The 10,986-nt window shown below is 31.6% G+C and overlaps 1 long non-coding RNA gene across 1 annotated transcript in view; it reads right to left on the reverse strand.

Moving 5' to 3' along the window:
• LOC146995539 (uncharacterized) overlaps positions 1 to 2,503 on the reverse strand; it is a 62,089-nt gene extending 59,586 nt beyond the window's left edge. Inside the window, exon 1 of the long non-coding RNA XR_015043235.1 lies at positions 2,298 to 2,503. This is a non-coding gene — a long non-coding RNA (uncharacterized LOC146995539). The remainder of the gene's footprint in view (positions 1 to 2,297) is intronic.
• Between the last annotated feature and the right edge of the window lie 8,483 nt (positions 2,504 to 10,986).

Below are 10,986 nucleotides of genomic sequence, written 5' to 3' on the forward strand. Positions count from 1 at the left end.
CTGATATGTTAAACATTACCTCCAAAGTTAAGTTAAAAGTGGACAAGTAATCTTAAAACTAAATAGGAGAAAATTCAAATTAAACTCGGTTATTACACTTCTTAAAATTACATCAGTAAATATGGACGGTAATTTTAAGAAACACGATAACTCAATTTAATTTCAATTTTTTCCTATTTAGTTTTTGACATTAATTGACCCCTTTTTATTTCAAGAATTATTTTAGACATTCTATTATAATATATATTATATATATATATATATATATATATAATTTTAATATATTAAAATTATATTTTAGAACATTAATTATCGCTTTGCAAAATTTTAACTACTCGTATTTAAGTCCCAAACTTCTTCTTTATATAATAATTGTCAAAAATAACATATAGCAGCTAAATGTTGCAACTTGAAAATTTTTTAATTCCTGTGGAGCGTAAACAAGTTCTGACTCATCATTCTTTATTATAAAAATATAATATGAGTATAAAAGAAAGTAATTCGTTCGTAATTCATAGTTTCTTCTTTGTGTGTCACCCTTTGTACATTAAAGTGAGGGACTGAAACGTTGACCATTGTAGTTGTCGAGGAGAATTGCATGGAGGTAGGAAATAACCTCCTTTCTTACCTCCTTAGAGAATTGAGGAGGGCTTCAATTAATTCCGCGAAGTTGGTATACGATCGGGCAAGACATTCTGAAGTGAGCTTGCATAAATGTGCAATAATCCCTTTTGGGAAGGCAAGCGAACGGCAGTGAAAAATAAAATGAGGTTAGTCATAACCCCTTCCCCCCAGATTTATTATATTTAGGCTGTGTTGAGTTGGCAGAGGCGCGAGCCTCCAGGACAGGGTCGTCTGACCCAACGACTTCATATAACAGGTAGACAGCTCACCCACAGAGAATTCGTCTGCTTGGGTGTCTCCAACATATACCACGTGACTAATGCTCTTGGCGCTCTTGGAGAGTGATAGCTTAGGCTGTTCATCGCCAGTTTGGCCCGCTTTTGATATGGCAGGTAGTGCTTTTTATTTCCGTCTGTTAGCAGTCAGCAGACAACGGCCCTGAATTAGGTTGTTCGATTTTTACAATTTTATTTAGATATAACTTAACCCCTCTTTTCCTGAATATTTTATCTATATTTTTAATAATCGCTTTAAATTATATGCACCATTGTTTAAGAAGTTTAGGTTAAATAATTTTAGGAAGAAAATCTAAAATAAATAATAAAAAATTGAGATGGAAACTTTAATTTTGAATAACGTTAAAAAATTAATTCCACTACTGTTATAATATTTGAGAAGGTAAAAAAATCTCGTTTAATTTTAATGCATTGCATCCTAAAGAGAAAAAGAAAATCACATTGTATTATATGTATTTATGCCATTGATTGCCTCTCTTTTCTTGAGATTATATTACTGAAACAAAATAATGCACTCTCTTTTCTTGAGACTATATTACTGGGACAAAATAATGCAATCTTAATTACTGATTTCCACACTCATTTGTATGTCATGGCGGGGATCAATACTTATTAACTATAACAAATATTTTATATTGAATATGTATCAAAGGGTAACAAACTTCAACTCGGTATTTATTATTAGAATCAAAACGATATTACAGTTAAAAATTCTCTCACTCTCCTTTTTTTTTTTAAATACTATTTAAAATATGGTAAGTTTTTCACATCACATTTTTTCAATTACAATAAATTTCTAACAGCATCGTAGATGAGACAGAATTATAATCCAGGTTATTTTTATTTTAATTGATTTTATAGAAAATAATGATAAAGCATTGAGCTTTATAAAAGTAATCTGTTTTTTAAAATAATGCTGTTTAAATGTTTATGTTCAATGTTGCATGAATCAAGATCTTCAGCTTTTTTTTAACAAAGTAAACATATCGCACAATCTTTTCTCAATAATTTAATGCTAATAATAGCATTTTTCTCTTTTTTATCGCAGGCAGTAATTCAGGCAGTAATTTCAGGTTTATGAAATCAAAACGCGTACGACTTGGCGAAAAAAAAGTTAACGCCAATTGGCGCAGCTTTCTATTTCAACGGAATACACGGAAAAAACATATAAAATTCAATTATTTGTAAAGAGTGATTCCAGTAAATAGTGTCACAGTATTTAATACATTTTGATGCTAATAATACATGCTGAAAATGTCATATACGGCGGCAATTTTCTTATACAATATGGCTGAAACTTTCCAACCAATTCAACAGAGATAGTAAAATGACAAAAGTACTGAAAATAAAATAATAAATCATGCAGTTTTAACTTACCTATGAAAGGTTACAAGTCCTCCTTTCACGGAACTTTCTTTACATCCGTAGGCGCCGCAGCGAATAACCATTTTTACTTAAATTTTATGTGACCAAGCAGAGCAGCAGTCTTTCGTCCCATAGAAAGCAATGTAAAGTATTTCCGGACTTTCGGAATTCGCGCAGCAGTCACGTGACACTAATGTTGGAACCGGTTGAAGGTTGCAATACGCTCTCTATCAGTATACTATCTCGTTGGTCTGACCTTGTCAGTGACGCCTGGAGTTCCTCGATTGTCCTCTCTCTGATCTTAATTTTACGGTCGTATTCGGATGTACTTAGCTTTCTTTTAACTGTTTGTTTCATTAAATTGTTCCTTATTAATTAATTAAAAATATTCTTAAAAGTGGTCTTTAAAATTACTAAATTGTATCAAAATTAGACAACATTCCAAATACGATCCAGTAACACGCTTGAATTTGCTGCCCGCAGATGTTGCCGCCCGGCTTGCTCCCCTCTAGATCCGGGACTGCTTCTGAGAACCGTTTGCAAAGATTTCGTGACAATAAAATTTGCAAAGACCAATAAAATTTGTTGTCAGCATTTCTGCCCCCTCTTTCTTTCTGTGAGTTCTTCAAATCCAGGAAAGGGTAATGCGTGGATTTGGTGCATGTGAGAAAATTTCAAATGTCAAATGTTCTAGAAATTCCTTGCCAAGCATAAACATTTCCAGTGGAGTTTTGGCTTGATAAGCAGTACATTTGAGTTTCAATTCACTCTTTTCGGTAGATCTTTATCTACCCACTCCACAATTTTCTCAAACTGACACTTAAAATAAAATGTCTAAAATTACTAATTATGAATAAAAAAAGGCAGTATAAGAAAATATAAGCAATATTATATAATGTTTACTATGAGAAACTGTACTAACTTCGAAACACGAAATGGCTAACGAAATGGTTGCTACTTCCATTTTCCAAATAGCAGTGCTTTACTTAGTGATGCTATACAGCCATCTATGACCGACAGTTGAAAGTACTAATAATATATAATGAATAAACACAGGAATGGAATCTGTTAATACATTTACAGAAGAATAAACAAATTTAAACTATTTTCTACTAGAGTGGACATGATGCAACAAAGGGTTAAGTGAATTAAATTCTTTTTGCGCTCTTATTACATTTTTCTAAATTTTTCGATTCCTAAATTTTTCTATTCCTCTTTTCTTATAACACACAAGCAATTCTTTAAATATGAGTGAGCCCTGAGCGCTAAGTTCGGTAAGGTCACAAAAGACGGTAATTTGAAGGTGTTCAAATCTAGGCAAATGAGTTAATTGCAGGGGAGCTTTCGTGGTTTCCCCTCATGTGAACGAAATACGAATTCTTTTCCTTTAAACGTCCTTTACGAGACGCGAATCTTTTAGTCATATAATCTTCAAATGCTGTGAACAATTCTAATCTAAATTTTTATGATATAAAATTTCATATAAATTTATTCTGCTTGCCGCTTTTATGTACATTATATGTATGAATACAAACCTGCAATTAATATTGAGAATACTATTGATGCAATTGATGTTATAATTAATACTGAAAATAATGTTTAAGCTAAAAATCAGTTTGAAACCTTTTTTATAATAAGGTAACACGCGCCAAAGATTTTGGATTATGGTAAAGCACACAGGGGTTACTTACCTAAAAAAAGAGTTTTTTTAGGGAAACAGGCTGGTAATTCACCATACACTTATGAAAAACCTCGAAACCTCCCATGCAGCCGCAAGGATTTAACATGCTCAACTATCTTAACTCTCGACCGTTACTGGACTTTCTCAGCTTACGAAATATGTATATTAAGTTGATTATTTACATAACAGAAGAACAAAAGAAAATGACAGATTATAAATAGTGCATTTTAATGACAAAAAGTTCTTAGAAAAAAATACTGTAAAGAATAAGAACGATGCAGTGAACTGCGGCCGATAAGAAGTGCTGGTGCACATACTTTTTCAGAGAAAATTATTTTGCTCGTATTGTCGTAAAACGAAAAATATTCATAAATTATTTTTTTATAGTTGTTAAAATAGACATGGATTATCTGTTTTAAGAGAATATCTTACAAAATTTTCAAAATGAAATTGGCTTGAATTCGCATTACGCATGGGGAAAATCATGAAGACACCAAGCCGTTAACCTGTTCGGTTGCCAACAACAAATCCAGGATAAACATCACACATCCAGCATTCTTATTCAATCAGCTGTAGTGAACTGAAATATTTGTTTGTATATTATTAGTAGTATTAAAATAATAAAAATATTTACTCTAATAAAAACTGTTGTTAAAGACATTTTCTTTTGTTAGGGATTTCATGTGAGTAATTAAATCTGCGTTGAAGCAAGACAATTTCTTAAAACTTAATGCTTCAAAAAATTGAATGCTGGAATTCCTAGGAAAGAAATTATCCTCAAAAATATATTCCACAAAAAATTTTGAATTTTATTCTTAAAATGACTTTTTAAATAATAAATAATTTTTATAATTAGTAAATATAATGCTTACTTATTTTTTACAAAATGTACAATAATACCCTTTATTTACAAAAATACCATATTCAACAACTATATTGTTAGCTAATAAATAATATAATAATAAACTAATAAATTTGTTTCTTATTAACTATGTGCCATTTTTCCTTTTCAGGTTTTTGTTATAGGGTAATGTTTTTAATCCTTTTTCAGACAAAGTGTACTAGTGTTTCAAGGACAGGAAGGCAAGAATTTTTAAACTCAGTCGATAAATTCATGATCAACTGAAAATTAATGAAGACTGTTTTGGGTTAAAATTCCCTTTCAAAATAGAATAGTGTATGTAAAAAAAGTGAAATGCAAATTTTAAATTGATATTATCACCGTTTCAGCCCTTAAATAACTCTTAAATGTTTTGTTTATTGCTTTTAAAAACAGATCAGATGTTTAAAAGTTAATACCGTTTTAATAATTAAAATAATAATAAAAGTAATAATAAAAATAATAATAATAAAAATAATAATAAAATAATAATAAAAGTTTTAAAGTTAATAAGTTTAAAGTTTGTATTAAAAAATCTCGAAATTATTGCTTAATAAAAAGCGGAAACAAAGGCATTATTATTATTTATTTATACCAAGGGCAGGTATGTTTAATTTCTTTGAGATCGAGAAGATATTTTAAAAAAATGTTTATGCTATATCCTGAAATCACTTAATTTTTTGTTTTCATAAATCAGATGAAAAATAAGTCACATTTGAAACCCATCCTTTTTCAAAACAGCTATCCACGTATGATCATAGAAAACTTTTTTCTCGCCCTTGAAATTAAGACATTCAGTTACCAAATTCTAGCTTCGCTGAATATCTAATTTTACTTAAAACAGCATATTTGTATACATTTTTACGTATATATTGTTCATTCAAAAAACGAAATCGTTCCAGAAAATAACATTCGTTTTAAAAACGAAGTAAATTTCAGCATTAAATATGCCTGAAATGTTAAAATTTTGCAATATCCTTAATATTTAACTAGAGTTTATTTAAAAAGCAAGTTTAAAAATGACATCAAGTTAAACTGATTAAATTTGGCAGAAATAATAAAACAGATGTTTTTCAGAATAATTATACAAATATTATGCTAAATATGTATAAAATATCTGTCTATAAATATCTATAAAATCTAATAAATATCTAAAAATAAAAGAAATTATTTAAAAAAATTAATATCTGCATGTAAATGAAGAACATAGAAAAATGTTGAAAGATTTAAAGATTTTTAATTTATGACAAAAACATAGAAAATCAGAAATAGTATCAAATGCAATCGAACTATAAATATTGCTTTTCAAATGTTGCAGGAATCTCACAGAAAGAATGAATATTGCACCAGATATTTTTAATAGGAATTTTATTAATAGCAGTTTAACCAAGCTGCATTGAAATTCATATGATAATCAATGACCCAGAGATTTAGGTAATTTATAGTAAACATTAATAATAATTAAAAAAAAGAGCGGGTAAATTTTAAAGCCAAGTTGTTTCAAAGTAAGAGAAAAGAAAACTTTTAAGATAGTATTCGCAAGTGAACCCTGCAGCAATCATACGGTCATCACGGAGAAACGAGTCTTTTGCAACTTTCTTGACAGCTCACATCTACGGGTACTAATATTTATGGTCAGGGATAAATAGAAGGGCTAGCTCATTTTTTTGTTCGACTCCTCGCCGACGCGAGCCTGATGGGGGGACGTAACAGGCAATAATCTGACGTCACTGTGATGCCACCTGTCCTGATTTCCCGCGTTTAAAACAGTAGTTTCATTGAGCTGCGAGACGATTTTCTAGAGGTTACATATCCCAAATTAATTTTAATAATATACATATCTGTTTTCTAATAATGTATATATTTAAAATAATTTATATATATGCAATTTTAGTCAGTTTTTATTTTAAATTCTATATTGTAAAGTATCGTTTACGTAATATGGCTTTTTGCGCTGCAGTAACGTGCCCTAGCACTTATAGAAGTATGAAAGGATGAGATATTTTATTTCATGGAACCAAAGGATCCAAATGAGAGTTTGCTTTTGACGAAAGAATGGATAAACAAATGTCAAAGAGAAGATTTTATTAATGTGAAGAGCGGATAAATCTGCAGCGAACATTTTCTATGCAGTGTTTATGAAGATGATATGAAAAATCGCTTGTTTGGATAGCCACAAAAAGAAACTGTTGAAATGGAATGCTGTGCCGAAAGTAAATTATGATGACAATAATAAATCGAAATTGATGATGACAATACTAAATCAAATTTTAATGATTTTGAAATAAAACTCACAAATGAAAATGTAGATCATCCTGAATGTTTAAGGATAAACAAGAATGCATTGATAATTTGAAGAACAAAATAATATCCTTAGAAAATTGTATTAAATTGTATTAAAGTATTGAAAAATAGAGAAAAGAAAAATTTTAGAATGTTTTCAGCGACAAAGAAGGTGGACGACATCTAGACAGAAATTGGTATCAGAAATTAAAATCTCAAATAGCGAAATTTGGGGGGAGCACACATCGGAGAATTTGGAAACATGTCTAAAGCCTATTTTTATAAAGACGCAGATTAATGCATTACTGAAAAAGAAGAAAAAAATCAGGTGGACTAGTGAAAATATTTCACGTTGCATTGTCATAAGAGCTCTGTCATCTTAAAGATATAATTTTGGAAAGAAAAAAAAAATAAGGAAAAATTTGGAATATCTTTACCTAGTATTAGCAAATTAAAGAAATGGTGTTTATTTTATTTTTTAGTGTTTTCTAAATTTTAGTGTAGTCCAAGAATTCAAAGTAATGTTCTTACTCTAAAGAAGGAAAGAGGAGAATATTTGTATTCTGTAGAAAAAATATGCGTTCTCAGTTTCGACGAAATGCATATATATTGAAAACTCTGCTATGACTCTAAACTGGACTAAGTTGGTTCTTTTCAAAATGTGCAGTTTGTTTTAATCAGAAGTCTCATTTCGCGCTCTGCCTCAAATTACTGAGAAACCGCGTTTTAGATAGAGGATTTGTTTTAGAAGATGTAACTGTTTTAAATTTTGATATTATTAAAGAGGTTTTAAATAGAGATTGAAAAGAAATCAAATTGTGTCACAAACTAAAACCAAATTATTTAATGTTCAAGGGAAACGAGAGACAAAAAGTCGCTCCAGAGAAAACATTATTTTCAAAAAGTACCGCAAAAGGTATACTCACCCCACAGGAAATCAAAAAGCATCTGACTTCTATGAGTTAATCGATAATATCTTCGGTATTATGAATAGTACCAACAAGAATAACAAGTATTTAACAAACTAATTTTTTTAAGTACTTGTTAAAGTTATTCTTATTGTATCCTTTGTAACTAATTATTGATTAGATTTTGTGCTAGATTAGCATTCTAGATAAAATATAATAGTATAAAACATCAAAGTAATTGGCATAAAAAGACCTGCTTCCTTTACTCACACTTTTGAAAAATTAAATAACTTTTTTAGGTACTCTGAATAAAGCTATTTTGTCAAAATTAAGGTAACAATCTTATATACATTTATTTAATTGTAATATAGATATAAGTATAAATTACAAAATTATTTAAAAAATATCTATTATATTGAATCGGAAGATAATTATAAAAATGTAAAATTTACAATTAGGCAAAAAATCAAACGTAGGTTAGCAGAAATGTTGCCATATATGTCATATATGTTTAAACCTATATCAATGTAAAGTTGTTTTTTGAGTAAATTTAAATAGCTACTATTATAATTATCTTAGAAGCAGTAGAAAAATTCTCTCAGTTAGCATGCAAATAAAGAAATGATTAGAAATAAATGTGCAATAAATAAAAAAAAAAACCTACAAATAAAAATAAAAAAAAAAGCCACGGAACTTTATGTTAAAAGAATAGCACATTTTATCTATTACTTTAAAATTGAGTAAGCATTATTAAATTTTTTAATGGTTCAGTCTAAAATGCATAAAGCAGTAGCATTGCCTCTTCCAAATTATAGCTCTTTCACACACAGCTCATTTTAAACGCTGGTTCAAAAACGCTAATTTCCAAGCTGTGAATTATATTGGCGTGCTCAGTGTCATCATGGCTACGTCATCACTTCTCACTTTCTGCTTCAGGGGAAAAAGCTCTATGAGCTAGCCCTTCCCTTCTAAGTCCTGATTTATGGTAGTAATCCATCTCACTTACAGTCGGAACCCTTGATTAAGTGTCCTGGAAGGGGAAAGAACTAACAATAGCAATAACTAGCAATTTTCAGAGGTTTAGGGTTGTTTTCCCTACATTTTAAGGGAAGCTCGGTCCAAAATTAGTGACATTTTTAAAGGTATTCGTAGAAAATCACTCGACAGGCTAAGGGTTAAACAAAAGAAGTTGATAAAGGGTATAACGCCAACTAAGGGCGTTACAATAATTTCTAAGCTCCGGACCTCTCTCCGTGAAAAGATGGAGAAACTACTGATGGTGTGGGTGAGAGAGAAGCAGCTTCAAGGAGGAACCTTAACACAAAGCATCATATGTGAGAAGGCCCGAGCGATTTACGGTTATTTGCTAAAGAAGATCCCACACACTTCTACAAACGAGGAATCGGAAGACAGTCGGGGGTGGTTTGACAACTTTAGGAAAAGGACCGGCATTCAGTCCGTCGTCAGGCATGGTAGGGCAGCAAGTTCGGATGTGAAGGCAGCTGAGGTTTACATCAAAATGTTTTCCGAACTGATAGTAGCCAAAGGATACCCAGCAAGTCTTCAACTGTGACGAGACAGGGCTTTTCTGGAAAAGGATGCCGAATAGAACTTACATAACGGCAGAGGAGAAGGCGATGCCAGGTCACAAACCCATGAAGGATAGATTAGCAATTTGCGCTAGTGCGAGTGGCGATTGTAAAATCAAACCTCTGCTACTATACCATTCGGAAAATCCCAGAGGCTTTAAGTCATATAATATTTTAAAAGAAAAATTGCCAGTTATTACCCATGCAAGCCCTTCTGTTCCTCGACAATACCCCTACTCAACCACAAAATCTCGAAGATGATTTACTAGAAGAGTTCAAGTTTATAAAAGTTCCCTACCTACCACCCAACACCACTCCTATCCTGCAGCCCATGGATCAGCAGGTGATTTCTAAATTTAAGAAGTTGTACACCAAGCTCATTTTTCGGTGCTGCTTTGAGGTAACGGAGAACACAAACCTTACCTTTCGAGAGTTCTGGAAAGACCACTTTAACATCGTGATATGCCTAAAAATAATTGATTAGGTTCGCCTGGGTGTTACAACGAGGACCTTAACCTCTGTATGGAAGAAGCTGTGGCCTGAGGCTGTAGCTGAAAGGGCATTCGAAGGATTGGAACCCAAAGTGTCAGTGGTAGAGGAGCTTGTTTCTCTGGGAAAATCCATGAGTCTGGAGGCGTATGAGAGAGATGTGAACGAACTCGTCGAGGAACAGTCTCAGGAGCTGACAGCCGAGGAGTTACACGATCTGCATTTGCAGCAGCATACGGTGGTTCAACGAAAAATTAGTTTTGAAGAGGAGCCAGAGATAGAGGAGGTTATCCCTACAAGAGATATAAAACTGATCTTGGGAATGTAGGAGAATGTTGTAGAGTTCGTGGATAAAAATCACCGCGAAAAAGTTCCAACTAGTCGTGCATCGGAGTTGTTCAACGAAACTTGCCTAACTCTTTTCCGCAATACCTTGACAGGGAGGAAGAAACAAACCTCCTTGGACAGTTTTTTTAAACGATCTGCGGGTGAAAATGAGCAGATCATGACAAAAAGAGCGAAGACCAGTGACAAAAATTAAGCGCTTCCGTAGGCACTTCACATTTTCTTTTAATTATGTTTTTATAGAATATGTATTGGTTATTTATAGATAAATGTTTCTTCTTATTTTCGAATAAGAAAATACATTTTTCTTATTCAAAAACACTTAACAAAAACAACTGAGGTAGTGTTTTGGAAGCTGGAACGGATTAATGGCATTTCGATTAATTTCAATGGGTAGAATTGCTTTGAGATACGAGCAATTTGACATACGAGCAAGGTTACGAAATGAATTAAACTCGTATGTCGAGGTACCACTGTACTTAATTATATAATCGTTAGCAAGCAGATAGTAATAAATAATTTTAAA

The sequence above is a fragment of the Stegodyphus dumicola genome, chromosome 9 (genome assembly GCF_044657685.1).
Source record: "Stegodyphus dumicola isolate Sdum_Otavi_A_Nest chromosome 9, ASM4465768v1".
NCBI lineage: Eukaryota > Metazoa > Arthropoda > Arachnida > Araneae > Eresidae > Stegodyphus > Stegodyphus dumicola.